Source organism: Triticum urartu, chromosome 5A (assembly GCF_056163025.1).
Source record: "Triticum urartu cultivar PI428250 chromosome 5A, HENAU_Tu73, whole genome shotgun sequence".
NCBI classification, from domain to species: Eukaryota; Viridiplantae; Streptophyta; class Magnoliopsida; order Poales; family Poaceae; genus Triticum; species Triticum urartu.
Window position 1 is genome coordinate 267,977,062 of NC_141877.1, and position 14,643 is coordinate 267,991,704.

The 14,643-nt window shown below is 44.2% G+C and overlaps 1 long non-coding RNA gene and 1 pseudogene across 1 annotated transcript; one reads left to right on the forward strand and one right to left on the reverse strand.

The window, feature by feature from the left end:
- Positions 1-7,496: 7,496 nt before the first annotated feature.
- On the forward strand, positions 7,497-11,003 carry LOC147971012 (uncharacterized). The gene is made up of 4 exons (XR_015604450.1): positions 7,497-8,183; positions 8,840-8,904; positions 8,983-9,040; positions 10,589-11,003. It is a non-coding gene; the product is annotated as an uncharacterized LOC147971012 (long non-coding RNA).
- Positions 11,004-12,951: 1,948 nt separating this feature from the next.
- On the reverse strand, positions 12,952-14,106 carry LOC147971013 (uncharacterized; annotated as a pseudogene).
- Between the last annotated feature and the right edge of the window lie 537 nt (positions 14,107-14,643).

A 14,643-nucleotide genomic window follows, 5' to 3' on the forward strand; every position in this document is an offset into this window, starting at 1 on the left:
ATGGGTATGTAGATGCACTCTCCTTCCCCTCGTTGCTGGTCTCTCCATAGATAGATCTTGGTGACACGTAGGAAAATTTTGAATTTCTGCTACGTTCCCCTACAGTGGCATCATGAGCTAGGTCTATGCGTAGTTTCTATGCACGAGTAGAACACAAAGTAGTTGTGGGCGTTGATTTTGTTCAATATGCTTGCCGTTACTAGTATTATCTTGATTCAGCGGCATCGTGGGATGAAGCGGCCCGGACCGACCTTACATGTACTCTTACGTGAGACTGGTTCCACCGACTGACATGCACTAGTTGCATAAAGGTGGTTAGCGGGTGTCTGTCTCTCCCACTTTAGTCAGATCGGATTCGATGAAAAGGGTCCTTATGAAGGGTAAATAGCAATTGGCATATCACGTTGTGGTTTTTGCGTAGGTAAGAAACATTCTTGCTAGAAACCCATAGCAGCCACGTAAAACATGCAAACAACAATTAGAGGACGTCTAACTTGTTTTTGCAGGGTATGCTACGTGATGTGATATGGCCAAAAGGATGTGATGAATGATATATGTGATGTATGAGATTGATCATGTTCTTGTAATAGGTATCACGACTTGCATGTCGATGAGTATGACAACCGGCAGGAGCCATAGGAGTTGTCTTTATTTATTTATGACCTGCGTGTCAACTTAAACGTCATGTAATTACTTTACTTTATTGCTAAAGCGTTAGACATAGTAGTAGAAGTAATAGATGACGAGACAACTTCAAGAAGACACGATGATGGAGATCATGATGATGGAGATCATGGTGTCATGCCGGTGACAAGATGATCATGGAGCCCCAAGATGGAGATCAAAGGAGCTATATGATATTGGCCATATCATGTCACTATTATTTGATTGCATGTGATGTTTATCATGTTTATACATCTTATTTTCTTAGAACGACGGTAGTAAATAAGATGATCCCTCATTACAATTTCAAGAATGTGTTCTCCCCTAACTGTGCACCGTTGCTAAAGTTCGTCGTTTCGAAGCACCACGTGATGATCGGGTGTGATAGATCCTTACGTTCACATACAACGGGTGTAAGACAGTTTTACACATGCAAAACACTTAGGGTTAACTTGACGAGCCTAGCATGTACAGACATGGCCTCGGAACACAAGAGACCGAAAGGTCGAGCATGAGTCGTATGGTAGATACGATCAACATGAAGATGTTCACCGATGATGACTAGTCCATCTCACGTGATGATTGGACACGGCCTAGTTGACTCGGATCATGTAATCACTTAGATGACTAGAGGGATGTCTATCTGAGTGGGAGTTCATAAGATGAACTTAATTATCCTGAACATAGTCAAAAGGTCTTCGCAAATTATGTCGTAGCTCATGCTTCAGTTCTACTGTTTAATTATGTTCCTAGAGAAAATTTAGTTGAAAGTTGATAGTAGCAATTATGCGGACTAGGTCCGTAAACTGAGGATTGTCCTCATTGCTTCATAGAAGGCTTATGTCCTTTATGCCCACGTCAAGAGGTATAAGACCTCCGACGATTTTCTTAGCCTGCAAACTAAGGGAGAAAAGATCAATCGTTGAGCATGTGCTCAGATTGTCTGAGTACTACAATCGCTTGAATCGAGTGGGAGTTAATCTTCCAGATGAGACAGTGATGGTTCTCCATAGTCACTGTCACCAAGCTATTAGAGCTTCGTGATGAACTATAATATATCAGGGACATATATGATGATCCTTGAGATATTCGCGATGTTTGACACCACAAAAGTAGAGATCAAGAAGGAGCATCAATTGTTGATGGTTGGTGAAACCACTAGTTTCAAGAAGGGCAAGGGCAAAAAGGGATGCTTCATGAAACAGCAAATCAGATGCTACTCTAGTGAAGAAACCCAAGGTTGAACCCAAACCCGAGACTAAGTGCTTCTGTAATAAAGGGAACAACCACTGGAGCAGAATTACCCTAGATACTTGGTAGATGAGAAGGCTGGCAAGGTCGATAGAAGTATATTGGATATACATTGTGTTGATGTGTACTTTACTAGTACTCCTAGTAGCACCAGGGTATTAGATACTGGTTCGGTTGCTAAGTGTTAGTAACTCGAAACAAAAGGCTACGGAATAAACGGAGACTAGCTAAAGGTGAGCTGACGATATGTGTTGGAAGTGTTTCCAGGGTTGATATGATCAAGCATCGCACGCTCCCTCTACCATCGAGATTGGTGTTTGCGTTGAGCATAGACATGATTGGATTATGTCTATCGCAATACGGTTATTCATTTAAGGAGAATAACGGTTACTCTGTTTATTTGAATAATACCTTCAATGGTCTTGCGCCTAAAATGAATAGTTTATTGAAATCTCGATCGTAGTGATACACATGTTCATGCCAAAAGATAGTAATGATAGTACCACCTACTTGTGGCACTGCCACGTAAGTCATATCGGTATAAAATGCATGAAGAAGCTCCATGTTGATGGATCTTTGGGCTCACTCGTTTTTGAAAGGTTTGAGACATGCGAACCATGTCTATTGGTGTATATGCATGAAGAAACTCCATGCAAATGGACCGTTTGGACTCACTTGATTTTGAATCACTTGAGACATGCAAATCATACCACATGGGCAAGATGACTGAAAGCCTCGGTTTCAGTAAAATGGAACTAGAAAGCAACTTGTTGGAAGTAATACATTTTGATGTGTGTAGTCCAATGAGTGCTGAGGCGTGTAGTGGATATCGTTATGTTCTTACTTCACAGATGATTTGAGTAGATGTTGAGTATATTTACTTGATGAATCACGAGTCTGAATTATTGAAAGGTTCAAGTATTTTCAGGGTGAAGTTGAAAGATCATCGTGACAAGAGGATAAAAGATCTATGATATGATCATAGAGATGAATATCTGAATTACGAGTTTGGCACAAAATTAAGACATTGTGGAAATTGTTTCACAACTAATACAGCCTGGAACACCATAGTGTGATGGTGTGTCCGAACATCATAAGTGCACCCTATTGGATATGATGCATACCATGATGTCTCTTATCGAATTACCACGATAGTTTATGGGTTAGGCATTAGAGACAACCACATTCACTTTAAATAGGGCACCACGTAATTCCGATGAGATGACACCGTATGAACTATGGTTTAGAGAAACCTAAGCTGTCATTTCTTAAAAGTTTGGGGCTGCGACGCTTATGTGAAAAAGTTTCAGGCTGATAAGCTCGAACCCAAAGTGGATAAATGCATCTTCATAGGACACCCAAAACAGTTGGGTATACCTCCTGTCTCAGATCCGAAAGCAATAAGGGATTGTTTCTAGAATCGGGTCCTTTCTCGAGGAAAAGTTTCTCTCGAAAGAATTGAGTGGGAGGATGGTGGAGACTTGATGAGGTTATTGAACCGTCTCTTCAACTAGTGTGTGGCAGGGCACAGGAAGTTGTTCCTGTGGCACCTACACCAATTGAAGTGGAAGCTTATGATAGTGATCATGAAACTTCAGATCAAGTCACTAACAAACCTCGTGGGATGACAAGGATGTGTACTACTTCAGAGTGGTGTGTAATCCTGTCTTGGAAGTCATGTTGCTAGACAACAATGAACCTACGAGCTATGGAGAAGCAATGGTGGGCCTGGATTCCGATAAATGGCTCGAGGCCATAAAATCCGAGAGAGGATCCATGTATGAAAACAAAGTGTAGACTTTGGCAGAACAACTCGATGGTCGTAAGGCTGTTGAGTGCAGATGGATTTTAAAAGGAAGACGGAGAATGATGGTAAGTATCACCATTAAGAAAGCTCGACTTGTCGTTAAGAAGTTTCCGACAAGTTCAAGGAGTTGACTACGGTGAGACTTCCTCACTCGTAGCGATGCTAAGAGTCTGTTGGAATTATATTAGCGATTACTGCATTATTTATGAAATCTTGCAGATAGGATGTCAAAACATTGTTTCCTCGACGATTTTCTTGAGGAAAGGTTGTATGTGATACAACCAGAAGGTTTTGTCAATCCTGAAAGATGCTAATAAGTATGCAAAGCTCCAGCAATCCTTCTGAGGACTGGAGTAAGCATCTCGGAGTTGGAATGTATGCTTTGATGAGATGATCAAAGATTTTGGGTGTATACAAAGTTTATGAGAAACTTGTATTTCCAAAGAAGTGAGTGGGAGCACTATAGAATTTCTGATGAGTATATGTTGTTGACATATTGTTGATCAGAAATGACGTAGAATTTCTGGAAAGCATATAGGGTTATTTGGAAAGTGTTTTTCAATGGAAAGCCTGGATTAAGCTACTTGAGCATTGAGCATCAAGATCTATAAGGATAGATCAAAACGCTTAATGGTACTTTCAAATGAGCACATACCTTGACATGATCTTGAAGGTGTTCAAGATGGATCAGTCAAAGAAGGAGTTCTTGCCTGAGTTGTAAGGTATGAAGTTAAGACTTAAAGCTCGACCACGGCAGAATAGAGAGAAAGGACGAAGGTCGTCCCCTATGCTTAAGACATAGGCTCTACAGTATGCTATGCTGTGTACCGCACCTGAAGTGTGCCTTGCCATGAGTCAGTCAAGGGGTACAAAAGTGATCCAAGAATGGATCACAGGACAGCGGTCAAAGTTATCCTTAGTAACTAGTGGACTAAGGAATTTTCTCGATTATGGAGGTGATAAAGAGTTCGACGTAAAGAGTTACGTCGATGCAAGCTTAACACCTATCCGGATAGCTCTGAGTAGAGATGCCGGATACGTATAATGGAGCAACAATTTAGAATAGCTCCAAGTAGAACATTTATTTGGAATAGCTCCAAATAGAACGTGGTAGCTTCATCTAGGAGATGACATAGAGATTTGTAAAGCACACACGGATCTGAAAGGTTCAGACCCGTTGACTATAACCTCTCTCACAAGCAACATGATCAAACCCAGAACTCATCGAGTGTTAATCACATAGTGATGTGAACTAGATTATTGACTCTAGTAAACTCTTTGGATGTTAGTCACATGGGGATGTGACCCGTGAGTGTTAATCACATGGCGATGTGAACTAGATTATTGACTCTAGTGCAAGTGGGAGACTGTTGGAAATATGCCCTAGAGGCAATAATAAATTAGTTATTATTATATTTCCTTGTTCATGATAATCGTTTATTATCCATGCTATAATTGTATTGATAGGAAACTCAGATACATGTGTGGATACATAGACAATACCATGTCCCTAGTAAGCCTCTAGTTGACTAGCTCGTTGATCAATAGATGGTTACGGTTTCCTGACCATGGACATTGGATGTCGTTGATAACGGGATCACATCATTAGGAGAATGATGTGATGGACAAGACCCAATCCTAAGCCTAGCACAAAGATCGTGTAGTTCGTATGCTAAAGCTTTTCTAATGTCAAGTATCATTTCCTTAGACCATGAGATTGTGCAACTCCCGGATACCGTAGGAATGCTTTGGGTGTATCAAACGTCACAACGTAACTGGGTGACTATAAAGGTGCACTACAGGTATCTCTGAAAGTGTCTGTTGGGTTGGCACGAATCGAGACTGGGATTTGTCACTCCGTGTGACGGAGAGGTATCTCTGGGCCCACTCGGTAGGACATCATCATAATGTGCATAATGTGATCAAGGAGTTGATCACGGGATGATGTGTTACGGAACGAGTAAAGAGACTTACCGGTAACGAGATTGAACAAGGTATCGGGATACCGACGATCGAATCTCGGGCAAGTATCGTACCGCTAGACAAAGGGAATTGTATACGGGATTGATTAAGTCCTTGACATCGTGGTTCATCCGATGAGATCATCATGGAACATGTGGGAGCCAACATGGGTATCCAGATCCCGCTGTTGGTTATTGACCGGAGAACGTCTCGGTCATGTCTGCATGGTTCCCGAACCCGTAGGGTCTACACACTTAAGGTTCGATGACGCTAGGGTTATAAAGGAAGTTTGTATGTGGTTACCGAATGTTGTTCGGAGTCCAGGATGAGATCCCGGACGTCACGAGGAGTTCCGGAATGGTCCGGAGGTAAAGATTTATATATGGGAAGTCCTGTTTTGGTCACCGGAAAAGTTTCGGGGTTTATCGGTAACGTACCGGGACCACCGGGAGGGTCCCGGGGGTCCACCAAGTGGGGCCACCAGTCCCGGAGGCTTGCGTGGGCCAAGAGTGGTGAGGAACCAGCCCCATAGTGGGCTGGTGCGCCTCCCACAAGGCCCAAGGCGCAGCAAAGGAGGAGAAGGGGAAACCCTAGGCTTAGATGGGCCCTAAGGCCCACCCTAGGGGGCGCCCCCCTCTCCCCCTCTTGGCCGCCACCCCAAGACCCATCTAGGGCTGCCGCCCCTCTAGGGTGGGAACCCTAGAGGGGGCGCACCCTCCTCCCCTTCCCCTATATATATGAGGCCTAGGGGCTGCCCAATACACGCGATCTGATCTCTGCCTGTTGGTGCAGCCCTCCCTCTCTTTCTCCTCATATCTCGCGGTGCTTGGCGAAGCCCTGCAGGATTGCCACGCTCCTCCATCACCACCACGCCGTTGTGCTGCTGCTGGATGGAGTCTTCCTCAATCTCTCCCTCTCTCCTTGCTGGATCAAGGCATGGGAGACGTCACCGGGCTGTACGTGTGTTGAATGCGGAGGTGCCGTCCGTTCGGCACTAGGATCATCGGTGATTTGGATCACGACGAGTACGACTCCATCAACCCCGTTCACTTGAACGCTTCCGCTTAGCGATCTACAAGGGTATGTAGATGCACTCTCCTTCCCCTCGTTGCTGGTCTCTCCATAGATAGATCTTGGTGACACGTAGGAAAATTTTGAATTTCTGCTACGTTCCCCTACACCGTTGTCGCTGCCGGTCATGCATTCCATCGTCACCCCTGAGTTCTAATCATCACTGTCCATATCTTTGGCCTCCGTGTAGAACATGTATCCGTTGATATCGTATGCCTGATAGGTTACGAGGTTGGGCGAGGGGCCATGTGCTAAGGCGTATATGAGCAAGCCGTCCTTAGATCCCTCCTCCGGGGGATTAGTAATAATATGCTCTTTGAACCAATGCATGAAAGTGGAGTTGTGCTCTCTAATAACTTCAGTGTCCTTCCTGCATACCCCCCACACTACACCACAACACTTGATTGGGGGCAATTAACTGCCTGGAGAAATCATAGAGTAAGGACAAATCATTTGCCGGGAATCACTGTACTGCCGGTAGAAATACTTAAGGCAGACAAACTGCCAGGAGAAGCTGAGCAACGAGAACAGATGGACTGCCAGCGATTGTACACGCTTCTTAGGTCACCCTATCTACGGGAGAAGCAACCCACGGCCCATTATCTGCCGCGACTATTGTTTGGCGGGAGACATTGGGCCTCAACGTGCGCGACGGCGGGAGACGCACAGAAAATTCGCGCCCAAAAGAAATATAGGCGCCGAGCCCAAGCCCAACTGGTTTTCCCCAAATCCCTCCTCCAGATCGAGACTAGCCTCCACCCAGACCCGCCGCCACCGCCCCCGCTCTCACCCCCAACCACCCCACCGTCGTCCCTTCCAAACCATAATCCTTGCCGGCACGTTCCCTCCATCCCTGTGTGCCGCCGTCCTTACCTCTGTTCCTCCACTCACCTGCGCCCGACCTAGTCATCTCCGGATCTGGCTGCACACTGGTCATCGGTGCTGCCGGATCTGGCCGCTCCGGGCCTCATCAACGCTGCCCCGGTTGTTCACCTCTCCACCACCTCTCCCCTCATCGTCATCCCATCCGCCTCGCCCAGATCCGTGAGAGGGTAAGACCGGGTGAGTAGCTGTCTGTCTCCTGACGAGCTCGTCCCCAAACGGCCTCTCCATGGACTCCCCACACCACACTCCCAACGCCACTGCATTCAGAACACGGTCCAGACTCCTAAACTTTTGGAGGAAGCACCAGATCATAGACCGTGGCATCGAGTAAAAGTAGATCGACCGCGAGCTGCATCGACATCGAGGCTTCCTCTTCTTCACGGGGCCTGCACCTTCTGGTGGTGCAGGCATGCAGCACCAGCTGCTGTGGAGGACGGATGGCGCAGTGTTGATAGGGCTGCTCCACTCCTGCTGCACCACAACATCCTCTACAGTCGCCACCGGTCTCACCACAACGCCTCTATCATCATCGAGCTCATCACCTGTATGTATGGATTAAGATGCTATCCCCTGTTTTTTCCGTGTATGTCTGTTCAGAGTATAACAAGGTCACTCTCACAGTCAGAATGCACCAACTAAGCCTTTTGCAAAAAAATATACCTTTAATTAACCAATATACACAGCAGTACACATGGTTTAAGTCTTGAGCATTAGTTCAGTTATTCATACATTCTGTGTACGTTTGTTTTCAGTTCAGATCCATCTGTCAAAGATAAATATTGTGAGCGAGATCACCGCCCAAATATGAGCAGTTAGGAATCTGTGAAGTTTTGCAAAGTTCTTCTGCTAACAAAATCTTGAGAATTGGCAGTTTTCATCAGTTGTTTCGATTAGCTTTTCTTATTCGATTGTTGCTGCCTTTGTGATATGTAATCTTGCACCTCACCGCCTTTTTTCCGATACAAAATGGCATGCATTTATATGCGTCTTTGAGAAAAAATGAATCAAATATTGTTATATCAGTACGTCACCGGAGAAAACATAAGGTGCAGTCGAAAATTAAAACAAATATCTTACACTTTTATTGGTGTGCAGTATAAATACCAACTATACTTTACTCGTTCTGTTTCAAGGTGAAATGTTGGTACATCATGCTAGTGTTTTTGTATTGGCTAACCAAGTAATTATATATCATTACAGAAGCTGGCATCTTCATTTCAAAAATTGATAAAAGTGGAAAAAGGGATGCCAGAAGATACAAGCATGTAAGCTTATGTTCTTCTGATTATATTTTCCAATGAATATTACTGTTGATTGCTTAAAAGTCTTTAATTCTAATGCAGCTGGATGTGGATTCTAAGTCCATGGAAAAAGCAGCACTGCGACCAGAAGCAAGCTGAGGTAATAAGCCTTGGACTCAGTTACCTCTTTATAGTTGTTCGGATCTGAGGCTGTTTTACCCCTTGTAAAGTAGTAATTTTCGTAATCGGATTCTCCAAGGCATTAGTTGCACCTTTCTTGTACATGTGTATCTTGTATATTAGCAAAAACTATGAAATAGCATAATGCCAGGTTGGAATTCACGATTATAGTTCAAATGGTCTTTATCTTCCCGATAGCTCCAAATGATCATATCTTTATTCCAGAAGCTTAGTTTGGTTAGGTATTGTTAGCTCACTTTGATTCAGAACTTAAGTGTAGAAAGACTACAAAGTGAAAGCAGGATGCTACTTTTGCTTGGTAGAAACATGACTTGTCCTCATGGTACATTATACATCCCATTTTAGTTCTAGTGCATTTGTCTGACTTATTCCAATGCAACAACGAAAAAAGACTAGCAAGATATCAAGAATGCCCTATGGTGGTCGTGCACCTCGGTGCACTTAATCCTGGCCACTCAAACATTCTGAGAATGTGTGCCCTCCCTGTATTTGCAGTGGCTGTTCCCTGTATCGATTCATCAGCCTGTGTATGGAGTGCCGGCCAGCTAGGCGCAAGGGGCAGAATCTAGCCTCGCACGCACCTGTGTCTGGGTCCAGTTGATTATATACATCATATAGATTTTGACTACGCCTGTGTACATATGACGTCTTTTTTTCTGCTGGACTAGCTGTTCCTTCTCAGTCCATGCATACCTTCCCCACATCAAATGTGTCCCACTAATTTCGTTTGCTAATCTCCCTTCTAAATAAACAGAGAGATCTTCCAGATACTAGCTAACTTGTAGACAGAATAATTTTTTCAAAATCAGTGAACTATAGCTTGCAAATTAAAATATACGTACAAATGTTGTAGTCAGTACAAAATACTCCGTCTTGCAAAACGATCTTATATTATGGGACGGAGGGAGTAGCTAATTGACTGCTGTTACAAGGTAGAGGCAAAATAAAATAAAATTAACCATCCTTCTTAGTACGCTGCGCCCAACAAAGCACTAGAATTAGTGTCAAACTATATAAAAAAATCGTCTTAAGTTAACATAATCTTTACTGGTCACACCTTATGCATGAGGGCTATTATGTGACAGGTTGACAATGGCCTCAAGACTAGCAATACGCTCCTGAAACTATACCTTATGCATGATTCATAAGTAACATTAACTGGCATTAGCCAAGACATGTGGATGATTCTTTGCTCAGTTAACTTCTCTTGGCTACTTCATTCTTTTGCAATTTCACTGTTCTTGATGTAATGAGATTGGTATTGTATATGAACCAAATGTGAAATTTGTTTTTAGTGATAAGCAGAATTGATATATTTATTTTTACTTTTCTCAGTTACTTTGAAATCTACATTCGTAGTACTACTTGATCCATTTCTTTCCATAACTATATCATGTATAATATCTTATAAGATTCATTGTTTTGTGTTCTTTGTAGTTCCTTATATATTGTAGTATGTTCTGTCTACAAGCTTATGTATTGTAGTGTCTTATGTATAATGTTGCAGGTTTCTTAAACATACACAAGTTGATAGAGGTTTGGAAGATCTACAAGTTGCTGGGGATTTGGAAGATCTAACAAGTTGGAGTTATAATATATATACTCCATCCGACCCATAAGATCGTTTTGCAAAACGATCTTATATTATGGGACGGGGGAGTATGTAATATGTCTTGTTTATTGAGCCTGGGGACATTGGCAAGTTCACTTTGCTCATTCTGATGTTCGTTTTGACACATCAGCCAATGTATGCTCATTTTGGTTGTTTGGCACAGTATCTTTTTCTAAACATATGTACTTTGCCTTGTGGCACAACATCTGGTCGATTTATGCATGTATATGTATTTAATCGTTTAAAATGTTATATAATGAGGCCTTGCATGTAACATTGATTGAAGTGTATGTATAAGCTGTTTGATCTATCCTGATTGGCTCAACATAATGATTGAATATTTAATTACGGATATAATGCACTGCTTGTGGAACAACACGTGCTGGCATATTACTTGCCGGGTAAATGTCTTTGTACACACAGCCAAACTGCCGGTAGATGTAGTTCCTACTCAATAACTAATCTGCCAGGAGAAAGTAAAACTGCCGGCAAATAAACTCGTCAGGGCAAAGAAACTGCCGGGAATAGTTTATCTATGGGACAACTAATCCCTGGCAGCCGTTCTTGTGGCAGTTCTATCTGCCGGGAGAAACTATGTCCTGGCAGTTTTTCTGCCCTCTTAAGTGCATTTTCCCGGCAGATTACATGCCATTGCATCCATGTTGTGGTGTAGTGCCGGTCAAGATACTTCTTTGCGATAATTTCTTTGTGCAGTGCCACGAAAGGATCTACCTCGTCTAGGTGTTGTAGCACTACCAAGTTTGCTCTGTCAAAGTCGATGCGTCGATCTGAGTATGCCACGTGCAGTTCCTTGCGACCGTTGGAGTGACCTTCTCCTTCGAGCCTCCCATCGTGCTTGTTAACGGGCAAACCAACACTAACACCAGGCGGCTGGTCTGCGCCATATAGAAAATTCTCACAAAAAGAGATGCACTCTTGTGTCAGATAGCCCTAGACGATACTTCCATCCGGACGGGACATGTTACGAACGAATCCTTTGATGAACCCATTCATCCTCTCAAACGACATCATGTTGTGCATACATGACGGCCCCAGGTCTATTATGTCGTCCACAATGTGGACACACAGATGCACCATCACGTCAAAGAACGTGGGCAGGATGTACATCTCAAGCTCATTTAGTATCACAACGATCTCTTCCTGTAGCCTTCGGAGCTGCTTCACACTGATCGACTTTTGAGAGATGACGTTGAAAAAGTTGCAGAGATCAATAAGCGTGTCACAGACGTGCTTGTCCATTATCCCTCTAAGGGAAACAGGTAGTATCTGTGTCATCATCACATGACAGTCATGGGACTTCATCCCGCTGAACCTTTTCTTGTCCGTGTGTAGATATCTGCTTATCTTGCCACAGTAACCAGAACTAACTTTGACTCCGGTAAGGCACTTAAAGAATTGATCAATCTCAGCCTGACTTAAGGTGAAGCAAGAAGGGGGGCAATAATCCTCTTTCTTTCTTTTCTTGCGCTTCTTCTCCCACGCCTCCGTCTCTGTCTCTGTCTCATCTGACTTTTTACGGGGTGGCATGTGCAGATCTTCCCTGATATTCGAATCTTGCAAGTCTTTTCTTGCCTTCGGCCCATCCTTGGTCTTATTCGGCATGTTCATCAGTGTCGCGAGCAAGCTCTCAAGGACATTCTTACAGATATGCATTTGATCAAGGCAATGAGGTGTACCGAGTTTGTGCCAGTACTCCAAGTCCCAGAACACAGACCTCTTCTTCCATACCTTCAGCAGTGGCTCCGGCACCTTTTTCATCGTCTTTCCCGGCGCGGGGCACTCCTTCCAGTTTTTCAACAGCTCATCGATATCGGCGCCACTCCGCTTACGTGGAGGTCCTCGATGCTCAGCGTGACCATTGAATAGATCTCCACAGTTTCTCCACGGGTCGTCCCGTTCGAGCCATCTTCGATGCCCCATGTACACAATTTTCCCAGACCTGCCATCTTTCCTTGATGTTAGCTGTTGATACGTCGTATTATCCATGCACCGCATGCATCCGCAATATCCATGGCACACCTGGCCTGCGACATATCTGTAACCGAGATAGTTGTGCACCGTCGTGATCAGCGCGGCTCTCATGTAGAAATACTCGCCTTTGCCGGCGTCCCATGTCTTGGCCAGTGTTTTCCATAACGTGTCTAACTCCTCTTGAAGTAGCCCCAGATACAAATTAATATTATTTCCTGGTTGTTTCGGCCGTTGAATAAGCATGCTCATGTGAATGTACTTCGACTTCATGCACAACCAGGGGGGAGGTTGTACATCCATACAAACACGGGCCATGTGCTATGGTTGGTGTTCTGGTTGACAAACGGATTCATGACATCGGTGCATGCTCCGAGCACGATGTTCCTTGCATCACATTCGAAATACCGATAGAAGCTGTTCAACGCTCTCCACTGGCTTCCATCCTTGACGTGTCTTAGCTTCAAATCATCTCCATCATTGGGCTTCTTCCTCTCCGCGTGCCAGCGCATTAGCTTTGCTTCCTTAGGATCTATGAAATACCGCTAGAGATGGGGAGTGATCGGTAAGTACCATACAACTTTCTGGGGACATTTCTTCCCGGCCTTCTTGTATCGAGAAGCATTGCACACCGGACAACTTGTTTTTTCCGCGTGCTCCTTCCGATAAATTATGCAATCGTTGATGCATGCATGGTATCTAATGTGCGGCAGATCAAGAGGGCACACGATCTTCTTGGCCTCATCAACACTAGTAGGACATAGATTCCCCGCGGGAAGAACATCCTTTAGGTACTTGAGATGCTCATCGAGGCTAGTGTCGGTCCATTCATTTTTAGCCTTCGTCTTCAGGAGTTGGAGCGTGAAACTCAAGCGGGTCACCTCAGGATTGCAACCATCATACAATGGAGTGTTCGAGTCTACCACCAGTTGCTCCAGCTTAGCCTCCTCTCTAGAAGCAGCTCTCTCAGTACTCGTCTCCTTGCAAAGCAGTGCTTGAACATGAGGGTCCCGCACGATTGAACTTAGTACCGACGAACTCTGCAACGTGGAGTCCACGTTCTCTCCGCCGCCATGTCCGGCCCCTTCTCCTCCGCCATGTCCGGCCCCTTCTCCGCCGCCATGTCCGGCCTCTTCCCCGCCGCCATTATCGACCATCTCTTCGTCTTGCCCCGTGTCGTCATTGCCTGCCCCGTCGGCGTCCTCAACATCATCATCCTCATCTTCTATTATCCACTGAGTATAGCCATCCATGAAACCAGTCATGAGCAGGTGCGCTTCGACATGACCATCGTCATAGGGGTTGAGCCAAACTATTCCTTTGCATTTTTGACACGGATATAAAACCTCTGTCTGGTTATTTTCTTTCATGTCTTGCACCGCCGACTGCAACCACCTGTCCACCATCGTTCCACTTACAATCATGAACGTCTGCACGGTAATAATAAACAAATTGATTATAAAAATGCATGCATGCATCAAAGTCATACAAAAAATCGGCATGACCTTCCCTAAAAATAGGACATATAGATCTAGAGTTTACCCGGATTTCGCCGAAATGGAAATAAATCGACATTCGGCAAAACATAGGCAACTCAAAAGAACAATTTGGCGTCAACTCATGCCACACACACAATTTCCATCATATTGCCCAATTATCATATCACACACACATACACATATTTCCATTTTGCAAAAGCATGAAATTTTAATCACCTATATCTCGAGATCGAGCACACGATGGAGATGATGATGTAGGGAGATCAAAAGTGCACAAAGCTCTTCTTGACAAAGATAGATCTAGTTAGGGGGCAAATAGGTCACTTAACTAAATGCTACATCTACCTAGCTAGCTAATTTGGGAGGAGGCAACTTCAACTAGTGGAGGGGGAAGGAAAAAGAGAAAGGAGATGCATTAATGGAGGTGGTGTAGTTAGCTAGGAGTAATGAAGAGAGAGAAAG